Below are 24785 nucleotides of genomic sequence, written 5' to 3' on the forward strand. Positions count from 1 at the left end.
TTTGAACCCTGAAATTAGAACCCAGACTCCACCTGCCTCACTGCTAATGAACAACCTCCCTACCTACATCTCAGAGAAAAGAGCATATCGGGTAAGACTTTCTGCCATCTCCCACCCAGACACTATGTCTTTGTCTCCTAGCTGAATTTACACAGACTGTGTGGAAGTCTTTGACTACATTGCTGAAGAATCAACTCAGAAACACTCACTCTGATTATATTATGTTGAGCCACAATACAGATGAATGGCAGTTCACAGATACGGAACTAAATTCTCATACCAGAGACTGCTACCACCCACGCACCCTGCACACTGCAGCCAGGTGATCTTACTGAAATAGAAGCCTGAACGGTCCTTTCTGAGACTTAAAGGCTTCAAGCACCGTTGCATGGTTCAGGAATCCCACTACCGCAGGATCCCACGGCCCCCCACTTCTCCAGTGTTAAACCCACATGCAGCCTCTCCACCAGCCATTCTCAATTACTTTGCTTCCTGGAACGCATTGTGCATTTTATGCTCCTGGGTTTTCCACATGCTGATTCTTCAGCCCTATGTTTTTTTTTTCCTGTCAAGACTTTACTCAGCTTAAGTTTTCTCTCTTCTAAGAAATGCCTGAATAAGACACCCCTTCTCAATGGTCCCCTCTCCTCTTACACATACCTTTTTCTTTGCTTGTATGCCACTATATAGTTCATTTTAGTTTTCTAACCTGTGTCACACACAGGGCATGACATGAGTGGACACAAGGCATTTTGAGTTGAAACTCCATGAAGTAACTTGTGCTCAATACAAATTGAGAATACTTGTCTACAGGTTTACAATTTCTCTTCCTAGATCCTAAAAATGTATGAATATATCTGAGTTGTGCATAATTACACTTTATAATACCAAGAAAGTTTGTGATTTAAATTCATCTTTGCTAATTATTTGTGTGCATTGAAGCAATCCTTCTGGATGGCTTCGGTTATAGCCAACAATGGCTGAGTACCTATGCTGAGCCAGGCACCATGCTACGTGCTCTCTATCCCTGGTTTAATCCTTGAGACTACCCTTGGAGTTCTCATTTTAAAGATGAGAACACAGAGTAGACATTGCCTTCAATTTACTGGATTGACAAGTAGGGGTTTTGTATGTTCTGTTGGTTTGAGTTTTCACCTGACTTGCAACCGAAGCAGTAAAATGTCATATCCAAAACACATCGCATCTTGGCATAGAAATGTAAATATTTCGATCTTTGAGCAATTCACCTTCTATTTCTTTTCCCTGCCCCATCTACTCTTTCTGTTTGCTTCAGTAAGCACCTGGTGACCTTTCTCCTAATTTGTCAGTTCTTTGGATCCTCCCTTTCCTTCAGTTTTATTAAGAGGCTAAGAGTCTAGAATCACTGGTCAGCAATTGGATCTCCACTACTGGCCAGATCACTCAAGAGGTATATCCCTGCCTGGTGGATTTTTGATGGCAATAAAATCGGATGACAGGAAAGTGCAGAGAAGATGAATGGCTTGAGCTGATGGGCAGCATTTGGAATTGGGTTTTGTTTTCTTCGAGAAATGCAGTGTCATTTTTCTTCGTCTTCTCCTGTCTCTGCTGAGACTGTCTAGGGGATGTCTTTTAATGTGAAAAATTGAGTAATGGCTTTATAAGGAGAAGTCCTGAGAAAAATGCCTCCTGGATCCCAACTTAGCCTCAGTTCACATGAGCTCCTCAGAGTGATGGACTTTTCTTTTTTCTTTGATTCAATTAGGCTTCAATTATGACCCAGGAAACCAGCCTCCGGACTCAATGGGAATCGCAGGTAAGAAATAAACAAGACGCTCCATGCTTTTGCCTTGGACGTCTTTGGATCCGTTGTTTCCTCCTCAAAGAGTTCTGATGTGGTGGTAACTTCTAAGTTTTCAGATTCTTCCCTGAAGCTATAAATGAGAAAGTTCCAGTGTCCTCTGGCTAGAACCCCAAATAAGATCCAGGCGAGGTTATAGCATGCGCATGGTCACCAGGGAGGTTATAGCATGCGCATGCTCACACTTAACGCCAACCAAGCACTAAAGGAAGCTGAAACAGGCCATCCTCAGTCTTAAAATCCGATAAAATCCAAGTGTTGCAATAATTATTTGCAGGCATTAAATGAAAGTGGGCATAAAGTAAAATTTAAAAATACTACAACCCAAGGCTGCCCTTCACTTGCTCACCCCAACCCTTCTTTCCCAGCATCGGACCAAGGCATCAGCTCCAGGCATCCCTACTCAGGTGGGGCTTCCTGATGATCGGAGTTGTCTATGAATGTGCATAAATATGCATATTCTCCCCTGCGTATTCTGATTCCTGGTCTGGGAGAATCTAGTCTTTGTTAAAGGGCCATATAAGGTGTATCCTACTGGCATATAAACCAGAAAGAAACTGCGGTAAGTTCTCTCCTCGAATACCCCCTTCCCTTTGACATTAAAAAAAAAAAAAAAAAAAAAAAAAAGAGATGATTCCAATTCCCTGAACAAGTCTAGACTGCCAAGAGCCTCTTTGAAGATTCTTAGCACTTCTGACTTTCTGATCCTCACTTTGCCTTTTGAATTAAGGCAAATTGGGTAAATCAGGTTTTCCCAACCCACAGCGAGGGTTTTATCATCTTGTCCCTCAAAAGAACATTGACATCATCTGCATTTTGGGGAACTTGTTAGAGGTACACTGTCTCGGGCCTCACCCAGTATCGAATCACAGTCTGTGTTTTAACAAGATCCACACAGTATTTGCAGGCATATTAAGGTTGGGGAATCTCTGCTCCGTCTCTCCATCTCTGATAGGCGCCGAGTTGGTTTCTGTAGGTCAAGTCTAAGCCATGCTCTTCTGGGCTAGCATCTTTGCCTGAAGGTCTGTGCAGTTCTAAATCCCTCCAGGCTTGGGCCTGCCCATTTCTTCTACCATAGAAAGAATGGAGGCTTGACCTTAAAGCTGAGCTCTTGCTTTACACCCTACTGTGTCCTACAAAAATCTCTAATGTCAACATGGTCCTCCTCTAGCCTAGTTCCATCATGATCATTTCTAGCTGGGTTTTTCTGGCCTTGTAACAGGGACATGCTATTAAATGTGCAGAATATTTCTGAGGACAGCCATTTGCTTAAAATTCCATCCGTTAGCTGCACTCCCTTTCATGAAAAGGAAGATATGACATCAAGTCGCTGGATACAGGTGTAAAAATGGGTAACAGCTGTGTCATTGTGCTTTGCCGTTCCTCGTCCAATGCTAACCAATAGCCACTCTGTCCTTACACAGAGGATGCAGAAAACTATAGCACCAACAACCAAAAAATTATTAATGTTGACACTAAATCGGAATTCCAAATGAACAACCTATTTGGTTAATTAACGGTCTCCTAAAAGAATTAATTCAAATAGTGTCATTTGATCTATGGAGGAATGAGGTACACATCCTTGAAATATTTGAAATACGGATAGAGGGTAAATACTCAGAAATTGAAATCTGAGATGTTAAAGTGTACGATTAAAAAAAAGTGTCCAATTATGTCCCTCTTGATTACACAGCTCAGCTGCAAGTTTAATGAAAAGGATTACCTGCCTGTCCATCAAATACTTACTAGGAACTTTCTCCACCCTGGTTATTCTAGCTGTGGGGAATGACTATCAAACAATGTTTACTGAAAATCAATGTGCCTGATACTGTGTACTCAAGATGCAGAGATAAGGAAGACATTGTCTCTGCCCTCCAAGAGGTCACAACCTACCAGAACAAGGCATGTAACTAACAGTAATGTGATCAAGTTCTATGAAGCATTTAAGGGCTACAGAAATGTTTCCATAAAAGAGGATCTATTCTCTCTTGGGGAGGCTGCAATTTCATAGAGGGTTTTCTATTTTTTTTTAAGATTTTATTGATTTATTTGAGAGAGAGTGAGCGAGAGAGAAAGAAAGAAAGTGCAAGCGTGAGGGAGCACATACCTGGGGAGGGGCAGAGGGGGAAGAGAGAAGCCAGATCCCCACTGAGCAGGGAGCCCGATGTGTGACTTGATTTCAGGACCCCAGGATCATGACCTAAGTCGAAGGCAGACACTTAATTGACTGAGCCACCCAGGTGCCTCACATAGAGGATTTTCTTAAAGGATTTTCTAGACAGAGGGAACAGAACAGTAAAGGAATGAAAGCATGACATAAGCATGTCATATTCACAGACATATGAGCAATGTAATATGCCTGAAGTTTAGTTTTCTGAGGAGAAGCAGGCAGATGGTGCCGGAGAGGTAGGCAGGGGCTAGACCTCTCATGTTTATGTTTATGGACTTCTTTTCCTCTGGGTTGATGAGCGGCCATCAAATATTTTTGACAGGGAAAATATCAGTTCGTGGGTTAAGCCTATTACAGAAATTGATTCCCGATACTGTAAACAGCTCTATGGGATGAGTAGTATCCCAATGTTGAGGTGAGGAACCGGGTTTACCATTTCACAGCTAACAAGTGGCAGAGTCTGGAGTCAAACCAATCTTTGTTAATCCATAAATTAACAAGCTAACTAGAGATTCAGGTCTAAAGCAAATGGCGACAACCAAGCCCATGCTATGTGATGTTGACGAGAACAGCAAGAGGAGTTGGAGGTCATAGGTGGGAGTGGGAATCTCTATAGTCTGGAGCAGCCAGAGACCTCTGCATGGTAGGAGTGGGACTGGCATGGAACTGCAGTTGGAAAGTGAGGATAGCTTGAGAAAACTAAATCCAGCAGACCATGCTGCCCCACCCAGCCTAATCTGTATGTTGGCTGCCCTCTTCCCTTGCTGTTACATTCTTATCTTGCACACTGTCCCCTGTCCTGGTCAAAATGTTTGCTCGCTCTCTTATCAAATTTTCTTGCTTTGACCATTTCTCTAACCAGGAGTGGAGAGGGGGCAGGAGAAGGGGGTAAGGGGATTGTGAGGGAGGAACTCTTCCTTGTCTTCTCCTGTGTATACTACTGTAAGGTCCTGGGAGGTCGAATCTTGTCTATGCCATGGGAGAACTCTGAGCTGGAGCCTCCTGGTTTTTGATATGCTAAAGGGGAAACAAACAAACAAACAAAATTGATGAACTACCATCCTAAGCTGGTTGATATGGTTATTCTTCCTGCTAGAAAATTCTGTGCATGTCAGGAGGTGAAGAATATATATCTCTACTGCCTTTCTTTTTGTAACCAAATCGTAATCTTCCTCTAGGCAGATGGATTCCTCAGGTGGATTAGGGGAAAATTAATGTGCTCACAGAGGCAGCAAAGAAAGCCTATTAATTATAAAAATTTGCCCCTGGTATATATCATGGGCGTTGTCTTTAAGAAATATTTTAGGATCATGGAAAAATGCCAAGACCCCAGAATAACATAAATTTACTTAAAAATGTTATTTTTATCCAAATTTCAGTTATCCCTTACCTGGGATAGAGCTGCAGATTTAGGAATATTTGCAAATATCATGTCTTCCCATTAAAATGAAAACATCTCCACAGTTGCTATATATTCAGTCACACTTTCTCAATATAGTACATGGTACTGCCCATTTACCTGAGCCCAAATTTTATATATAGCTTTACTCCACAAATAAACCCAGATTCTTATAAAGATTTATATAGACATACATACATGCCTACACATAAATAAGGATATACATACACATACATATAAGGATATATATATATATATATATGATATATGCACACATCTAAAGATATATAGGCACCTATATAATAATACATATATATGCACATACCTATATAAGGATATATACACACATATGCACCTATATAAGGATTTACATGCACTTCTATATAAGGTTACGTATGTTCACCTAAATAAGGATATATATGCACACGGATATAAAGATATATATATATATATACACACTTGCATATATGTAAGGATATATGTACATACACCTGTATAAGGATGGATATATACAGGCACATATATAAGGACAGATATGTACATGTACCTATATAAGGATATGTACATAACCTTAAAGTCTCCAGTTAAGTCTCTGTCCATATCCATCAAGAAATGTATTTTAATCTGTCTTGCTCATTGTCTTTATTTGGTATTGAGATAAATTAATTATGAGCCATTCTTATGTGGTTAGTATGTTTGAGCTTTAAATTACAGCTTTTTTTCTCATCGATGGATTTGAATGATTTTCACTCATGAGCTGTTAATTAAAATTTCTGGCCCATTTATTTATAAGATTTTCCACTTAAATAGTCCTTTTGCCACATCTGTACCTGTTCGGTTTACTTAAGAACAAGAGCCTTTGTATTAATTTGCTGTTCTGCTGCCAAAGTTCACCTCCTGGAGTTTTTTAAAAATGTGAGTCTCTCTACATAGCGACAACACAAAGGCGTAACATAAAAAAAGGGTTCTGCTTCTCCTTACCCGTTATTCAACGTGCCAACACCAAAGATAAGCCCATTCAGGTTTTATGTTGGCCCGTGGGGGTTTTGCATGTGCGTGTGTGCAAGGTGACACGTGCAAAAAGGTACAAAGTCGGATAGGGCACAGTGACCTTAGGAAAAGGAGAAAAAATATGCACCCAACGCAACGTGCAGTTGGGAGGAGACGTGCCATAACTTTTGCCCACACAGCCGGTTGTGGCAGAGCCCTTGGGTGGATAGCGCCCAGCACTGTGAAGCATTAGGTTTTTAGAAGTGAAGTTAAACTGATAAATTAGACCTCATTTATCGAACAGCAGTTAGAGCCGATTGCCTAGGGAGTCGTTTGACACCTTTGAAGACCCTGCTAACTTAATTGGTGATAGTTTGGGGGCTGAAGGAAACATTTAAGCCAGGAGCAGCAGGACACCGTGCCGCATGAAAATGGAGAAGACAAGCGTTCTCTCTGACAAGGGGAGTCATATATAGATTTTTGTGTCCATTGTTTTCGCTTATTTGTGTGTGTGCTTTACTCAGTCAATCAAATATAATTGACACCACTGGGTTCTGTTGTTTTGTAGATGACAGGAACTAATGCAAGGGGAAAAAGCTGGAAGTAAACTTGCCCCTGAAAGGCTGTGAAAAGGTTTTTCCACCCGGCCGTGACATTTTTTGCTCAATTGTATTAATTGATGTAGTGACAAGGCACTTGGAAAGATGATGGATACTGATCACGGCACCCTTTTTAAGGTTGAGGTGTATCTTGCTATTAGCATAAGCACTTGTTTGTGCAAGGAATGAACAGTAGCCAGAGAGAACAAAAGAAGAAAGAAGACAGCAGCTTACCTGCAGTACGCACCTGACCGAGGCAGAGCGTTGAGTTGGCTGGGGAAGGGTGCCAAGGCTACATCGCAGATGAGCATTTAGTCAAAGCCAAATTCAAAATTTTGAACTTAACATCTATGCCCCTACTCCTACTGCCCCTGTTTTCTTTATTCATTTCTCCAGAGCAGCTGTAAGAGTTTTCTTAAAGTCCCAAGTGCTTACGTGCGAGGCTTTGGGGCACCCTGGGACTAGTACTGCCAAATTATTCAGGCAAGGGGAGCTCTAGGTTTCAGGATGCTCATTTCTCAGAGTCCGTGACAGTGGCAATGATGCGTTAGAGTAGGGCCACATGGCTTCGCGAGCCCGTGCCAGGGCTGAAATTACTTTGACTTCTCATGGATAGAGCTTTTCAGACAGGATCTTGAATACTAAAAAAGGGAGATGCAGAGGAAGGAGTCCTTTTTATTGTCTGCAGAAGTCTTTCCTGAAGGTTGCAAGAATATTCTGTGTTCATTTGTGATACGTGGAGTTGTGCGCTATCAGCTTAACTCTTGCTTGGATCATCTCCCATGTGTAAATCACCTTGAGTTGTCTGAGTTTATCCTAAATGCACAGTGGAAGTGTGTTTTCACTCACACTCTGAAAATCCACTTACTTAAAATGTTTAATTCCATTAGTTGATGGAATTCATCCATCAGGTGCCTTCCATAACGTCTGTTGTTTGGCATTTAAATGTTGGATGGCATCATTCAATATTGTAAAATTTAGAGGGCGAGTGGGGGTAAGGATTAAAGGAAAGTGTCCATTATCAGTAGCTAAATGCATAGTTCACAGAGGGTAGAAGCCCACCCTTCACTGTTGTTCCAAGAATGTCTCAAGAAAGCATTTTATAAACCTCATCACGGAAGAATTTCCATAATACATCCTGAGCAAAAAACAAAACTCAGTTTTCCAGAACAAACCCAGATAGTCTTCCTATTTTTTCAGGCATCAGTAGGTGGTCATGGCAAGTATACAGGAGAAATACCTAGAGGGTCTAGTCATAGTGGGTATTTCATGATATTTCTCAGAGAAAATCCATGAAATCATTCATTCATGCATGCATCCATTTACTCATTATGTCCCATGTTTATTGAGTACCTGCTCTGTGCCAGGTACTGGGGGGTATAACCATTAGGGGGAAAAAGGGCATCTCTGCCTTTCTAGATCGTTCAGTCTAGTATAAGACACAAGCATTAATCAGATGAGAAAACGCAAGTAAATTTAAAACAAGTTTCAATGAGGCAAGTGCTCTGCGGGAGAGGTAAGTGGTCCTATGGGAGTTTTTAACTGGAAAACTGTACCTGCCAACACATGGCAAGAGGGATGACTTCAATTCTAGGAACTCAGCTAAGCCAGGATGGCTGACACCCAGGGAGTAAAGATGGCTGACACCCAAGAAGTAAAGATGGCTGACACCTTGGCTTATGGTAGGAGCCAAGTGAGCTATGGACAGGGTAGACAGGAGCTGGACCCCACTGAAGCCAACAGCTTTAAAGTAACGGTACTATGTAGGTATGTTGTCCTCTCCCAAGCTCTCCCTTCCTTATTGACCTTTTGCTGTTTTTGTTTTTGAGCTCTAGACTAGTGGTAATAGGTTTTCCAAGTAGCAGTCTGGAGGCCACCTCTCCTACAGTGTCCTAAAAACACCTGCTGTAGCCTGAGGCTAGACCAAGAGCAGAGATTGAAAAGGAGCCGGAGCACGCATGCTCTCAGTGGCCAGGAGAATCCTGGCTAGCAATGTATCCACTGTTTCCATTCGAAGTGAAATGAACCCTTATCATTAGGCAGCTTTGACTTTGCGCCTTCATTTCAATTTGGAAAAAGATTCAGATTAATTGGACAATGAAGAAATTTGCCAGAGGGGTGCGATTTTACTGCAGCGACACGACGCCATCTTGGATGTGTTCTCCATACCACTGAGGAGCAAAAATCCTTTTTGTTTTTAAGAAATAGGATAAGGAGCGAGACTTTTTCTGGAATCCTTGTTCCCAAGACCCTTCTAGAAAGGATCTCCTAGCAGAGGAACAAGCCTTGGCCATCACTGATTGCTGGCACTTTGGCTGTGATGACAACAATGACACAAAGAGGAGCAGGGGCAGTGGACAGTGACAGTCCCAGACCTTGGAGAGAAACTGCTTGTTAGCAGCAGCAGCTCTGCCCACTGTCCTCTTTGAATACCTACAAGAAGCAAAATGTGAAGGCATGAAAGTCATCTGTGACTTGCAATTAAGTCCTGAAAATGAACATGAATGTGATCCCAGTGCCAGGGATCCTCCCAGGGTGAAGAGCCATGCCTCCCTTGGCGACGAGTTAGCGTGATGCACGGGGCTTGACCTCCTCCATATCCTCCAACTAGAGAGTATGGAACTGACAGTTCACAAGTCTGCTTGATAAGACATTTCAGAAGGAGACTGAATTATCAGAAAAACACTTTCAACAGAGGTTCAGTCTATAACACACCTTTGGCAGCAAGCCACACGGTGTCCCATGGATATGCTTGGTCAAGTTTCATTTGTTCACCTCCACACACCCTACCTTTCATCCCAGTCCAGTGTTCAGAAGCCACCCATTCCAGGGAAGCCTAACTCATCCCTGTCCACCACCCACGCTATGTATTCCTTCCCATCTGCCCACATTTACATGGGTTTTTCCTCTGCTTGGAACATTCTCGTACCTACTTAGAACCTGCAGGCCATTAGGGTCCACCCAAATCCCTTTCTTGTTGATGTATCCATTTGTTACCCAGCCTACTCTAATTCCTTTCTCCTTTCTGGTTAGAATTACCATTGAGTGTGTTCATCCGATCTCCCCGACAAGACCGCAAGTGTGACAGAGTCCACTGGAATAATGATAAGTTAGCTGTTGCTACATAACAAACCACCCCCAAATATTTAGTGGCTGAAACAATGACCCTTTGCCAACCACCATTGTTTACAAGTCTGTAGGTCAGGGGTATGGTTCTGTGGGTCTGGGCCGGGCCTAGGTGATCTCTGTTGTACTCACAGCATCATAGGCCAGTTAGGTAGATGGGTCTAGTGATTTTGGCTGGGCTCTCTCAAATCTCTGTGGCCTTGGTTTGAACAATGGGCTGATTGGACTGGGGCTCAGGAGAGCTCTCAATCTAGAGGTTGGGCTGGAGGCCTTGTTCACCTGGTGAAGGCAGGAGTCCTAAGAGAACAAGGCCAAGGCTTAGCTTGGACGCTGTCGCTTCTTCATCCTATCGGTCACATACGTGTGCATACACATACACAAAATGGACACAAGTAATGAATAGCTACAACAACAGGGCAGTTATATCAACTCCAAAGCCACATTATATATGGGCAAGGGAGATGCTGTGAGTCCCCTTCTGTCACTAACTTTGTCCAGATCATCTGGCACCCTCCTCATTGGTTCAGGCCAACCCATGCCACACTGATTTACACTGAGCCAGAGGAAAAGGGTCACTTCCTTAAAGCAACTGAGAATTCTATTTTCTGTAATTAATCAAAGCTCAGACTCTACTATGTGATTTTCATCGAATTACATAGGATTCCTTCTCACTACTGCTATAAAAATCCGTGCTAATGCCAAAAGAGAAAAGAAAAGAAAAGAAAAGAAAAGAAAAGAAAAGAAAAGAAAAGAAAAAGAAAAAGGGAAAGAAAATCAGAAGCATAGCTCAGTGTCCATAGATAAGCCTATCTCAGGTCCCTGCATATGTCCCAAACCCTCCACATACCTGGCTTTCTCTTCACTTGTAATAAAAATAAATAAATAATATTTCTGGCCTGGGAGCTGCCCAAAGGGCCAAGGATCAGCTCTTTACTTGATTCATCCTTTGTCCTTCACACGCTCCTTTCCACCTCCCCTCTTGCCCGCACCATAGCTACAATTGCCTACTTACTGTTCCGTGAGGATTTCGCTGTATAACTTCTTAATTCCTATATATGTCCTGGCAGGAAGTGTGTTTGGTACATCCCTCTTGTCCATCCATGCTGTGAAAGTTTGTGCTCACAACAAGTGCATGATTACAAATCTAAATCTTTGATAAAGAAATAGGCTGGGAATGCCCTCCAACCCAGGGAGAACCAGCCAGTTTGACATCATCATTTCATGACCGATTTTGTAAAAGAAAGGGACCAAAAGCCAGAGCTTGAGAGTCTAGCGTCCTTCTGCTGTTTCGGGTACCGTAGCAGAAACTAGAAATGCAGTGTTGAACACGGTACACCTAGTCCCCATCTGCAAAGAGCCTATTCTAAAGGAGGGAAACACACACACACACACGTGTACACAATCAACAACAAATTCTGGGAAGAAAAAGTGGGTGACATGAGGGACACTGCCTGGTGGCAGTTTTAGGCTCTGCATCAGAAAAGCCTTCATGAAGGACATAACATTTCATCTAAGCCTCAAGTCAGGAAAAAGCTAAGCAAAGAGCAATGAAAAGCACACTTCATAAGGAAGAAACCGCTTTTGCAAAGACCCTACCGGAGGTACAATTTCAGGTGGGAAACAGCAAGTGAGCCAAGACTTCACAAACATCATGGGGACCATGTCAGGTCTGGTGATCCAGAAGGCAAATCCAAGACCAAATTAGAAATGCAAAAGATTTATCAGGGGTGTTACCCTTGAAATACAGAGGGGAGAAGGAGTAGGTGAAGGCTGTGGGATCCCCAGATCATGGTGCCCTTCTGATACCTGGGAGAGGAGAGGGTGAAGGAAAGAGGAGGAGGAGGGAAGAGCCTCAGATTCCCACACAGCCAGGTCGTGGGGGTCTTGGGAAGACATTGTCCATTTGAGGGCTTCTGTGTGGGACACAAACGACCCAGCCCCAGTGTCCCTGTTGTGCTGAATCCTTAGCTGAGAGCAGCAGTGGGGAGAACATGGCCTCAGCATAACTGCAGTAGCAGCTGGACCTCCCGCCAGCAGGTTCTGTCTAGAAGGGAGATCTGAGTGGCACACCTCCTTGGCTGACAGAGCGGCGTCAGAACTTTTTTGTAAAAGCAACTCGGTGCCAGTCTGCCAGGAAGAGGGACTCTTAAAGGACATGTACTATATTACTTGACTTCAGTGGTTCCCAGTTGAGGGTAATTTTGCCCACCCACCCCCCCTGCCCTGACCCTGGGGGATATTTGGCAATGTCTGGAGATGGTTTGATTCCCAGCTAGTGTGTCTGTGGGGGGGCTGGCACCTGGTGAGTAGAAGCCAGGTATGCTGCAACATACAGGAGAGCACCCCACGACAAAGAATTAGATGCATGCCTTGTGTCATCGTGCTTTGCTTTGTTGTACTTCACAAATACTGCGTTTTTTTACACATGGGAGGTTCGTAGCCACCGTGTGTGGAGCAAATCTATTGGTACCCTTTTTCCAACAGCATCTGTCTCACATTTGGCAATTCTCCCACTATTTCAAACTTTTCATCCTTGCTATGTTTGTTGTGGTGCTCAATGATCTTTGATGTTACTACTGTAAATATTTTGGGGCCCCATGAACCACACCCATATGAGCTGGCAAACTGAACCAAAAACTGTGGTGTGTGTTATGACTGTTCTACAGACCAGCCAGTCCCCCATTTCTCTCCCTCTCCCTCTCTCCTCAGCCTCCCTATTCCCTGAGACACAACAGTATTGAAATTAGGCCACTGAATACCCTGACAGTGGCCTCTAAGTGTTCAAGTGAAAGAAAGAGTTACACATCTCTCACTTTAAATCAAAAGCTAGAAATGATTAAGCTTAGTGAGGAAGGCATGTCAAATTCCAAGACAGGCCAAGAGCTAGGCCTCTTGTATCGCATTGTTAGCCACGTTGTGAAGGCAAAGGGAAAGTTCTGGAGGGAAATTAAAAATGTTAGTCCAGCGAACACATGAATGATAAGAAAGTCAAACAGCCATATTGCTGATAGGGAGGGAATTTCAGCATTCTGGAGAGAAGATCAAACCAGCCACAGCATTCCCTTAAGCCAAAGACTAATCCAGAGCAAGGCCCTAACTCTCTTCAATTCTGTGAAGTCTGGAAGAGGTGAGGAGGCTGCAGAAGAAAAATTTGACGCTCACAGAGGTTGCTTCATGAGGGTTAAGAAAAGAAACTGTCTCTGTAACACAAAAGTGGGAGGGGAGGCAGCAAATTCTCGAATGCAGAAGCTGCAGTAAGTTATTCAGACGATCTAGCTACGATCGTTCATGAAGGTGGCCGCAGCAAGCAACAGATCTTCAATGTAGATAAAGCAGCCTCATACTGGAGGAAGATGCCACCTAGTACTTGTGTAGCTAGAGAGGAGAAGTTGGTCTCTTGGCTTCAAAGGGCAGGCTGACTCTCTTTTAGGGGCTAAAGCGAGCCGGTGACTTTGCAGCTCGTTTACCATTTCTGAAAATCCTAAGACCCTTAAGAATTATGCTAAATTGGGGCAGCCACTGGCTCAGGAAATTGATAACCTTCTGGAAAGGATTCACCATTCTAGATGCTGTTAAAAAATCCATGATTGATGGGAAAAGGTCAAAATGTCAACATTCATAAGAGTTTGGAAGAAGTTGATTCCCATCCTCATGAATGACTTTGAGGGGCTCAGGGCCTCAGTGGAGGAAGTCACTGCAGATGTGGTAGAAACAGCAGGAGAACTAGAAGTAGAAGTGGATCCTGAGGAGGGGACTGAATTGCTACCATCTCATGATAAAACTTGAACGGATAAGTTGCTTCTTATGGATGAGCAAAGCAAGTAGTGCCTTGAGATGGAATCTACTCCTGGGGAGGATGCCATGAAGATTGTTGAAATGACAACAAAGGGTTTAGAACATGACGTACACTTAGTTGGTAAAGGAGTGGCAGGTTTTGAAAGGATTGACTCCAATTTTGAAAGAAGTCCTAGTGTAGGTAAAATGCTATTGAACAGCATCACATGCTACAGAGAAATCGTTCCCAAAAGGAAGAGTCAATCAACGCAGCAGACGTCATTGTGCTCCTTTAAGAAGTTGCCACAGCCGCCCCAGCCTTCAGCAGCCACCACCGTGGTGGGTCAGTAGCCACCAACATCGAGGCAAGATCTTAATTCAGCAAAAAGATAACTCCCTGAGAGTTCAGATGACGATTGGGGCATTTTTTAGCAATAAAGTATTCTTAATTGACGGATGTACTTTTTTTTGACATCATGCTGTTGCACACTTACTAGACTACAGGATAGGATGAGCATGCCTTTTCTGTGCACTGAAGAGTCAAAATATTCATTCGACTCACACTTGCAATGTTCACCTTATTGCAGTCATCTGGGACCAAATCTACAATAGTTCCCAAGTAGAACTCTGTCTGGCTTCAAAAGTCAGTAATGTTCACGTTGGGGAAAACTGCTTTGCCACAGATTTTTAAAACATCAACCATATTTATAAACACAGGGTAGTCAGCGTGGGCCGGCGGATAACACAGGTGGCTCATTGCTGTTCATCCAGACAGCCTTATAAACCCCAAACTCTCCCTCTACACCTTGTTCATTTCCTATCCCCATGAAATAAATCACACACACACATTGAGAAGCTAGCAGAAAGGCGGAATGCCACACAAACCTGGGACACCTGCCTTGGCTACCAGTCGTTGGTATAGAAGTCCCATTTATTGTTCTCACTGAGGATAAACTTTTTTGTCAGCAGAGAATAAAACAGCCTCCAGCTGTATCTTTCCATGAAACACATGCCATGTTCTTCATAGAGTTACCATTCTAATTTAACACACAATTGTTCCACAAGTTTTAATTGGGGGTGGGAGGAATGAAACCCCCATTTTCCGTTCCTAGGAGGGAGCCCAAACACTGTCTTCTTTATTCCCTTGCTCCAGGGCAAAACTGTAGCTGCAAAAATGCACTCTGAGTTGACAGAACACTCTCACGGCCAAGAGTGGAATTTCTCAGAGCAGATAGGAGAATAAGAGTCTTGGAAATAATTTATTTGAAAATATGAAAGTCGCCCAAAACATGAGATCACTCTTGGCAGCCTAAAAAAAAAAAAGAAAAGAAACAGAATTGACCATTGTGCTCGCAATGTGCAAAACCATGCCCAGCCTTCCAAGAGCTCGGCTGAAGTTTGCAGGAAGAAATCAGCCACAGAGAAATGTTTCAAAGAAGAAAAGGAAAGGAAAACCTGTTTGATCCCCTGCCTCCGGCCTGCACGGATGTCCACAGGAGATGGAGCCGCAGGTGATTCTGAAGCAAAAAAATTTCATTGTCACGAAACAGTTCTGGGGAAAGACGCGTTGGGAAGAATGAAATGAATCGAGAGGTAGAAGTTATCTGTGGATTTCAAGTGTCTGTTTCACTCTTGTTCCTCTTTATCGTAAGTAATCATTAAATGACATCAAAGTTTTGTCGAAGTACCCAGAAGAACAAATAAGGAGAGCTGCAATGAGTTTTCTTGGTCGATGAGATTGTTTGGAAACCAAGTATGGCCTTAAACTTCACACAGTGTAAAGGTCCAACACAGCTCTTACGATCTGATATAAAATTGTCGAGCGTCTCTCTCCTTTACAGCTAATGTAGGCTTTACTTACAAGAAAAAAACATCAGTATTGGTTTCCATTAGGAACCTGGCTTCCATTCATGGCAGACATCCAAGGAACAGAGACTCTTGGTTTGAGCTTCTTATATTATGTAAGGAAATTCACAGACAGAAGGGTATGCACTAAGTCTCTGGGGGCTGAGACCAAACTAAGGATTTTTAAACTTCTTTGTGCCATTTAAATCTTTATAAGATTCAAGAGAGGGATTTGCCTTCTCTTTTTTCAGTCTGGGGGAGAAAGAGACCAATTTGGAAGCTGGAAAACCTGGACCCCAATGTGCACTCCTGGCGCCATGACCTTGACAAGCCCAACATCGCTGACCTTGAGATTTTTTTTGTAGGTACCTGCATGCCTTAGCTCACTTAACAGGAAATAAATTCTATACCCGAAATAAAATCCCTTTGGCTCTTTGAAAAGCAAGAAGCCACGGAAGAAAGACTTTGTAGATAATTTCCTCTACCTCAATGGGCTCAGATCCAGGAGACAGAAGCAAAAACTGCCAGTCCCCTCTGGTTGTGCGTTCACTCACATTCGCTACCCAAGGCTTCCCGTTTTGATGGTTCCCCTTGATCAGAAAATGTCGAGCACAAATGTGTGTTCCTAGATGCAGGAAAAATAAACATCCACGAACTTCAGAAACACGCATGAGGAGCCTTCAGCTTGCATGATTCACTACAGCTTTTGACACTCTTCACAAATCAAGTCTGATTGGGTTTCTCATTGAAGCGATCTGACAGCCTAACCAGGAGGCCTCCTGGGGCTGTTCTCTCTTCTTCTTCTTCTTCTTCTTCTTCTTCTTCTTTTTTTTTTCTTAGTAATAGATAAAAACAAGCCCAGAAAATAGTCAGTTTGGAAGTGGTAGTATCTAAACTTAGTTTTCTTTTTTATTTATTGTCATGCAATTGCTTCTTTAACCCACTCTATTGATCTTGAGTGGGAGGCAGGGGGCTTGGAGGGAAGAGGGGCATTGCTCAGAGTCCAGCCTCTGTGGTTAGGTCCTGAGGGAAAGAAATAAATAGTCCCCACCTAGAAGAAGGGAAGGGGGGGGAAACCCAGAAGATTGACTGGTTTGCAAGGGACCCCAGTGGATTCCTGCTTACACCAGAGCATCATTTAAGCCTATGTTCTTCCATTTACCTTGTTTGCAGTAAATAGCTGCCCATTATATCAGGTCAGGCAAGTGCCGGGGCGTCACAGCTCAGTGGCTGTAATCTGCCCGCAGAGCAGCAAGAAAGATCCCCCAGAGGGCAAATGCGTGTGTCAAGTTCTGGAGCCGTCAAGGTTCTAAGCGACAGCTTATCTTGAGGGTTTAAAACATGCAAGCTGTCCCTGCTCGTTTCTGTCTCCTCCCCTACCCCACCTCGCCCGCTCCTCTCCCATCCCCTCCCCCATTACCTCCCCGGCCGCCCCCCCTTGCCCCCCCCCCCCCAGGCCCCAGTCTTTCTTCCTCTTGACACTCAGGTTGAAAGAAGACAGATGCTGGAGCAGTTTTCCTTAAGTTGGCTCTAATTCCGTAAGGTGCAATCCACCAAACGCAACTCTGTCCATCTTTTGAAAAGGCTAAGATCCTGAGGCAGCCCCATTTATTATTTGTCTTGACACAAACACAAATATTTTCAGATGGGTTGGAGCCTGTCACTTCGCTATCCTTATGTTCTCTGCCCTCAATAAATAACACGCATTAAAGTTCTTAAAGGCAAACAAAGAACTGTATCCAGGGTACCATTTGTCCTGCAGTTGCCATGTTTAATTGAACATTTTATAGCACTCTAATGCCATGTCAGGTTCTTAATGTGACGTGTGCTCCACTCTTACATGATCTGTGGCTAAGAACATCACAGAAGCTTCCTTGGATTCGTGTGCATGAGAAGCAAGATTTATCCTGAGCACTTCACTGAATCATTTATGAGCCGCCTTATCTCACCCAGGCAATTTTATAACTCATAAATGGCCCCTCTGGTCTGCTGTCTGGATTTTGTTTGCTGTAAAATCCCAAAATAGTATGACTATTTTCAAGAGAGTGAGCTAAATTTCACTGCAGGGTAGAATTACACCGTACCTGTCCTTTGCCATTTACTGGTCCCCAATAGGAGACGTGGAACCGATGGGAGGCTGAGGGTACAAATGCCTAGCCTTTCGGGATATGGGGTCTTATGGGGCAAAGGTAAGAGCCAGTGTGTGTTAAACCCTTAAAGCAATTATGGTGGGAAGGAATGACCTCTAGAAAATCTACTCTAGTCAGAGCCAAACAGCAATGGAACCTGTAGCTACTTCTATCCCCACGAAGATCAGGCTTGTCTCAGGAAGATGTGCACACCGAATCAACACTAGAAAAGTATGGGATATTGGTTCAACCAGCAAGAGATTAACTGTTTTAAAAAGAGAAAAGAATATATGAATCGTCGAGATGGGGGGGTCATAAAAGAATTGTAGGGAGTTGTGCTTTGTTGTGTCTTTTTCATGGAGGGAAAACTTCGAAAAGGAGATGGATGGCCCATGAGTTCTTCTATTAGAGAAAACCTGGTCCCTGCGTTACTAAATCCCTGTGCTGGACCCAGTCCCCGGCTCTGCACAGAGAGCTGTCAGCCATCAGCCAGATGGCACCATTCCATCCCAGCATAGACGTGGACAGTGTAATTTAAACCTGTTTCAGAGATGGCTGATCCAGACAATGCGGTTTTCACCAGCACACAGCCAAAGTGTCGCATTCTCCCCTGAGTGTTCAGAGTTTCTCTGTGTATTTCTGACAATAAATCCAAGTTGATGTGTATTTCTCATGTCTGTATATATCAGCGGGACCGTGTTAACTTGCACCAAAGCTCCCGTGTGCTGTATAAAATACATGAGAGAGTCTTTGCTTGGAATCAAAAGCGTGTATTTAATTTCCCCCAAATTCCCTTTACAAGTCATTCATAAGCCAATAGTGGGAAGGATTTGTTGATGTTTTTCATGGGAGGCTGTTCTGCACAGTGAGTTAGATCTGTGTCCCATCACTGTCTCTGCCGTTTGCTTCTGGAGTCTCGGTTTACTCATCTATAAAATGGAAACAAGGAGATTTCTACTGTAGGCCTGTTACGAGGATTAAATACTGAGTGTATGACCCAGTATCTACAACATTCATAAGCACTAAATAAATGCCCGCTCTTGTTTTTCTTGTGTTCATTATTACCAGATTCAGATAAGTTTGATTTGTGAAACCCCAGAGAAGACTGTGTATAAAACTCGGCAGACATTTGATCACTGTCTTTTTCTTTAACTTTCCATCATAGTTCACGGTAGCGGCAGGATAAGGGTGGGTCAGTCAACTACACTAATCTTTTATTTCCACAAATACATATTGAGTGCCTCCCAGGTGCAGGCATTATGAAAAATGACAAGAGAGGTGGCAGATACTCTAGCTGACTTGTCATGAGGTTTATAGTTATAGCTGAAAACTTCAGTCTTTGAGCTCATATGAAACATCTGGAGAGGTTTCCAAGGGAGGTGGAGAAATTCTGGGTTCTACCCACCCACCGTGTACCCCTAGATCCACTAAATCTAATGATTCAGACCTTTTGGTCCAAAAAGTCACTCTATCTTCCATAGATTTCTTTGAATTTCCACCAATACCATCTTAATACAAAAACAACATCTCTTTTCTCAACCAAATTCATCATAAAGGACAGCTGACAGAGCCATTCTTATCATTCCATCCTTCCAGTCATGGTAGAAACCTCTGTTATTAAAAGATTTCTTACAGATGGGCAATTCATATCAAACCTATAATAAATCTTTCCATTTTCCCTAGGATGCAAATGTGAGAAATATCAAAGAAATTCAATTATAAAAACCTATTTTCATTCAGTTAAGGACAGGAAAATTTATTATGGGTCGCTGTTTGCCATGTTTCACATGGGCATAAATGAATCCAATTTCAATCAAGGTTTCAACTCTGTCCTAATAGGTTTTGACTGGATTAAACACATGCCTCTTATCTTGAGAAGAAGCAATTCTACGAAGACACTTAAGGAATGAAGATAATACAAAGGTAAGGTAGATTCCTAGACACATCTAGGATTTGGCTCTGGATTTTTTTTTTTTTTTTTAGGCAGGGTGCATAGGAGCTAGGACAATTGTGATGTTGATGCGTGGCTTTTGTCCCCTGGAACAACCTAGAAGGCAAGCCTGACACCAACCCGAGAAGAAAACAGTGAAAACATGTCCATCACGACTCTCCTGGGCACCTATGTGTTCCTCAAAGACTTGTGCATGGTTTCTCTGCCCCAAGGTGCTATGTGAGGGATCTTGACGTGGGCCCAAGTGGCTGGATTCAAAGGAGCCTTACCTTCTTTGTAATATCCTGGATTTTATATCCTTTCTCTAAAAGGCCTCCCCGCTCTGCTCACTTAGGACAAGAAAGCACATGAGAGAGAAGTTGTTCTATCAGTCATAGGATGTGAGTAAAGTGTCAAAAGAAAGCTGTTCCAAGTGAATTCCAAAGCAGGTTTCCACAGCACCCCCAGACCCCAGGTGGCAATACAGCACATTGGTACAGGGTCCTATAAAATAATTTGACGTTACTTTCATATCATATATCATCCAAACCCTGCATACCTCATGGATATACCCAATTCCACTCCCGGGTATAATACCATGAGACCTTGTTGCCCATGTGCATCCAAAGAACTATACAAGGATCATCTTAGCGCCGTTTGTAATAGCCAAAGCAAAATGATCCAGGTGTCTACTCACAGGAGAACGAATAAGTAAACTGCAGTCTCTTCCCACAAGAGATGATTACAAAGCAGGGAAACTAAATAAATCCTATCTTCATGCAAGCACCATATTAAAAACATAACAAGGAATAAAAAAATAAGTCAGTATGTATGTGGTATATAGATACACAGAGATATGTATAAATATAATGATGCTATTTTTGTAAAGCTCAAAATCACGCAAAAACTAAATCTGAGGAAGTATTGGAGTTGGTGCAGATATAGGAGGAGTACCGTAGTAACAGTAGCGTATTACCAATTCTCGTAGTCCTCAGTTGAGCAGTAGATGTACTAGTGCTTATTCTATGACTGTGCCTTATGGTTTACATATATGCTTCTGTGTGTATCAAATATCACACGAATGGGGTGCCTGAGTGGCTCAGTTGGTTGAGCACCTGACTCCTGGTTTCAGCTCAGGTCATGATCGCAGGGTCCTAGGACTAAGCCCTGGGTTGGACTCTACATTCTGTGGGGATTCTGCCTACGGATTCTCTCTCTCCCTCTTCCTTTCCTCCTCCCCCGACTTCTGCACACGCACGCGCTCTCGCTCTCTCTCTCTCAAATTAATAAATAGATCTTTTAAAAAAATATCACATAAAAAAATCCCTTTTAAAAAAATTTTACCTATGGGGCGCCTGGGTGACTCGGTTAAGCGGCCCACTCTTCATTTCCGTTCGGGCCATGATGTCATGGTCATGGGATTGAACCCTGTATCTGGCTCCGTGCTCAGCATGGAGTCTGCTTGAGATTCTTTCTCTCCCTCTGCCCCTACCCCTTCTGGCTCTCTCTAAAGAAATAAATAAAATCTTTAAAAAGAAATAAAATTTTTTAAAAAATCTTACCTAAAACAAATGTCAGTGGACTTCAAACTCGACCACATATATGTGGACCTCATGCCGATAGGTAATTTCTGAGCTCCCGACAATAAGAGATATGTGAGTACTTTTTCTGAGTTCATCTGTAAGTCTTGCTTGAAATTTGCCAGTGTTATTTATAGGCCTTTTTCACATCCATCATGGCTCATAAGTGAACTTCTAAGAGTCACATTCTCTTGATAAAGCTTCCAAGAACTCTCTAAAGTTGCCATGCTTAAAATATCAAATGTAATTGTACATTTTCCCATTTGGGATCCCAGCAGCATGACCTCCTTCCACCTGAGGGATTTCACAGAGCTTTGCATGCAGACTCACAGACTAAGAAAGGAGTCCTAATAACAGCCCTATGCTTTACACGCTGATAAATTTCCGGAGTAGCTCTCTTCCGAAAAATCTTCACTATTTTCTTCTACTTCAAAAGAAGGTGCTGTAACCTATCTTTATTTCTCGGTGGGACAGGAAGTATGTAGAGGTTATACGCACTCGTCGTTTTGAACCCTGGAAAAAGGCACTACTCAAAATCAGGAGGGATTGTACTCATGAAGCTATCTTCATGCCTCAGATGCGTAGTTGAAATAACTAAACATTTACAAGTTAGAAATACAGAAGGACAAATACGGGTTAGCAATTTTTAATTACTTTGTGGCGGATCTCAGAGCAGAAAATGTTTTATCCCTTTCGTCTGAAACACAGGGAACTATTTTCCTTGCATTATCCAAAAAAAAAAAAAAAAAAAAGCCCAAATGGAAAGAAAATGTTAAGGTCAGAATTCTGGAAAACATCTTAAAGTTCCTGACGGAGCCCTACTATGGCAACGGCACTTATTCTAACCCAGTGATTAGGAAATGCTATGATGAGAGAAATTATTGGTTATAAAACCACAGCAAAATATGTTGACCTAATGGCGATTCCTCAAAGGTAAGTCAGAACGTTCCTCGAACTTCTCTTATTGATTGTTGTTCCTGTTTGCACCTCTGGGAACACAACAGCAAAGAGATGTTTTGATTGGAGCAAGAGTGACCTTTTCCACGGAAGCATTTTAATGCTGTGATATGCTGAAATAACTAACTGAAAAGATAAAAGGCGGGGGGAACCTTATCATTCTGTAACCCGTGGGGAAATGGGCATTTTTACACTTTTCTTCAAAATCAGGGCTCGGGGAAAATTTCTCAAGGCCAGCTCTGCAAGGCTGCCTTCTTAATGATGAAGTTTAATGTTGTTATGTAATCACTGGAGGAACCTGACACTTAAAGGCCCATAGGTGTGGTGGCCCATGGGTGCACAGACGGGGAAGCATGAACTCGGGGACAGGAATGAGAGGTGCCGTCTCAGATGTGCCCGCCACCATACCCTGTCCTTGCAGTGACGTTATTTACTTCCCCTCAACACTCCCACAGGGCCCCTGTTAGCCTTACTTTACAGCTGGGAATTCTTGGTCCAGACCAGTAAGTCACTTGCCCGAGGTCACACAGCGAGGGTGTGGCAGTCTGATTCCATGCACAAGCACGGTTTCCAACCATGAGAATTACAGATGGGTCAGAGGATCGGGGGCTTAAGAGGAAATTGTCAAATGTGAAGGATATCTGCTATGAATAATTGCTGAACAGCCCCTATAAGAAAATAAGACCCGGTTTCTGCATTCTAAAAACAAAAGACAAGACGTAGATTCAGCCTTTTTCTGCTTGAATTCAGAATTTTGGTCCAACTCTCGCTTTCTCTTTCCCTGTGAGGGTATTTTATCCTCTCTGAGAATAAGAAGCATTTCTTCACGTTAGCCGTTTACTCTATTTATCAACAGTTTCATTCACCGGGTCTCCATATTTAGATCAAACAGGTGGGAGGACAAAAATATGGCAAATAGTTCCAGAAAAGCAAATATTGAATTTACAACCTGAGTCACTTTGAGCCTGCCATCTCCATGCTCAGTCCACTGACACTAGCTATCTCGTGTTGACAGCATGGATTCAGAGAACAGACAGTCAAGGACCTGCTGCTCTCATTTCCCCAATTAAAGAACACACCTAAAAGTTGTTGTCATCATTGAAATAGGCTTTCAAATCCACAGACGTGAAGAAATGGTTTAGTAACTCAAATAGCTGATTAGACCTGCAGAAATAAATGAAAAGAAGATGCTGTGTACCTGAAGGGTAGCAAATAACTGTTTCTCCGAGTTCTTCAAGTAGAAGTCTAAACAAGGAACCAAACACTGGTACCTCACAGGGGTAAAGGGCAGGACTCCCTGGGTTCTAATCTCTGCTCTGCTGTTCTGTGTCTATATGACCTTGGGTGATAGTTGAACTTGTTATGCCTCAGTTTTCACTTCTGCGAAATGGGGGAAATAACATTCCCTACTTTCTAGGCTTATTGTAAAGACAGATAATTTAATCCACACACAGCCTTTCTGTTAGTGTTGGGCCCATCGTAAGGGCTGCATACAGGTTTTGCCTTTATTAATACGGCATCCACACATGCTATTTTGGGAGAAAGAGAGCCATGAAATGGAGTTTTTCAGCCAAGCAGCAACAGCGAAGGTTTCTATACACAAAGCTTCTATTCCATTGTGGCCTGATAAAAGTATATGGGGCCAGTCTTGAAGAAAAACATAAAATGGAGTTTGCCTCTAGCGTTTCCAGTCTTATAGCTTCTCACTCCTCTGCTTTTTCTATGCTCTTACCTTATTTTAGGAGGCCAGTATTTTCTGAAACCTCATAATAACATGTTCAATCATTGTACCGATATTCACTGAATACTTACTATGTGCAAAGTATGTTCTAGATACAGGAGACAGTAGTGACTACGATAATAAAATTCTTGCTTCCCTGGAACTTAATTGTAAGTGTGTATGATGGGGGTGGGGGGCAAGGGGGAATATATGTCCATAAGCCAAGAAGGAGGTCATAGATTGTCAAGTTTTAAGATCGAAATGACAAAACGGAGAGTCAGGGAAGGCAGGGTAGACGACTTGAGTTGAGATATACAAGTCACTCTGAGTAAGTAATACTGAAACTGGAACCTGAAAAAAAGACATGGCCACTCAGAGACCTTGGGAAACATCCAGTGCCAAACCTTTGGGGCAAGAAACAGCTGGTGATGTGAAGGACCAGAAGTGTCCTGTGGTGGGAATTTGTACCAGATGAGGCTGGATAGAGAGGCGACATTTTTTCCTCAGTCCACATAGTTCAGGTTCATGAGTTTGGCTGTTTACATTTACTTGAAATGCAGTAAGAAGCCATTGGAGGGGCTTTATGTGGGGAGGTGGTACAGTCTGAGTTATATTTTTAATATTTTTGCTGCTCTGTGAAGAATGAGTAAATAGCTCATTTTTTTCAGCCTAAATGAATTTCAGTGTACACATTATTACATTTACATTTGTCTTAGCCCAAACTCT

General features: G+C 42.8%; 1 long non-coding RNA gene across 1 annotated transcript in view; it reads left to right on the forward strand.

Moving 5' to 3' along the window:
- LOC130542799 (uncharacterized) overlaps nucleotides 1–24785 on the forward strand; it is a 148075-nt gene that overhangs the window by 86569 nt on the left and 36721 nt on the right. The window contains exons 3-4 of the long non-coding RNA XR_008957634.1: nucleotides 1745–1795; nucleotides 19712–19795. This is a non-coding gene — a long non-coding RNA (uncharacterized LOC130542799). The remainder of the gene's footprint in view (nucleotides 1–1744; nucleotides 1796–19711; nucleotides 19796–24785) is intronic.

Source organism: Ursus arctos, unplaced genomic scaffold, assembly GCF_023065955.2.
Source record: "Ursus arctos isolate Adak ecotype North America unplaced genomic scaffold, UrsArc2.0 scaffold_5, whole genome shotgun sequence".
Taxonomy (NCBI): domain Eukaryota; kingdom Metazoa; phylum Chordata; class Mammalia; order Carnivora; family Ursidae; genus Ursus; species Ursus arctos.